The sequence below is a fragment of the Papaver somniferum genome, unplaced genomic scaffold (assembly GCF_003573695.1).
Source record: "Papaver somniferum cultivar HN1 unplaced genomic scaffold, ASM357369v1 unplaced-scaffold_65, whole genome shotgun sequence".
Taxonomy (NCBI): Eukaryota; Viridiplantae; Streptophyta; class Magnoliopsida; order Ranunculales; family Papaveraceae; genus Papaver; species Papaver somniferum.
The window spans coordinates 1875028-1875703 of NW_020649304.1; positions in this window are offsets into that span (position 1 = coordinate 1875028).

Genomic DNA, 676 nt, shown 5'->3' on the forward strand with positions numbered 1-676 from the left:
TGCTTGCAGGTTCATATTCGCAGCTGAACTGATTTGTTGGATTGATCCCCAACTTTTCAGACTTTATATATATGCTTTGCAAGGATACAAAGATTATGCTTTATGGGAGTCAACCCATACGATTTTGCTTCATGGGAGTCAACCCATCAGATTTGTTTTCTTTCCTCTATCTTTTATTTGTTTGCTTGAATTTCCCATCTTAATTTCTATGTTGGATGACTCAATTACATTGAGGACAATGTAATGTTTAAGTGTGCGGGAGTGGCACTTTCGTTAGGAATTTTGATTAAAAAAATTTTGAATGAATGACCAGCTGTTTAGCGGGTCTACAAAAAAAAAGATGATCAGCTGTGTAGCGGGTCTTAAAAAAAATAAAAAATTATTATATGATTTTCAGGGTTATGACCAGCTGTTTAGCGGGTCTTTTGTATGATATTTTATATGACCAGATGTGTAGCGGGTCTTGGTATGGTATTTCAAATTTTCAGTTTATGACCAGCTGTGTAGCGGGTTTAACTCTCTCTTATGATATGACCAGCTGTGTAGCGGGTCAGTTCTTTGTTTTGCTCGAGGACTAGCAAAATATAAGTGTGGGGCTGTTGATAAGCATGTAAATGCTACATTTTATACCCATATTTATATTAGCTAAGACTCGATATTTTGGCTAATAACACTA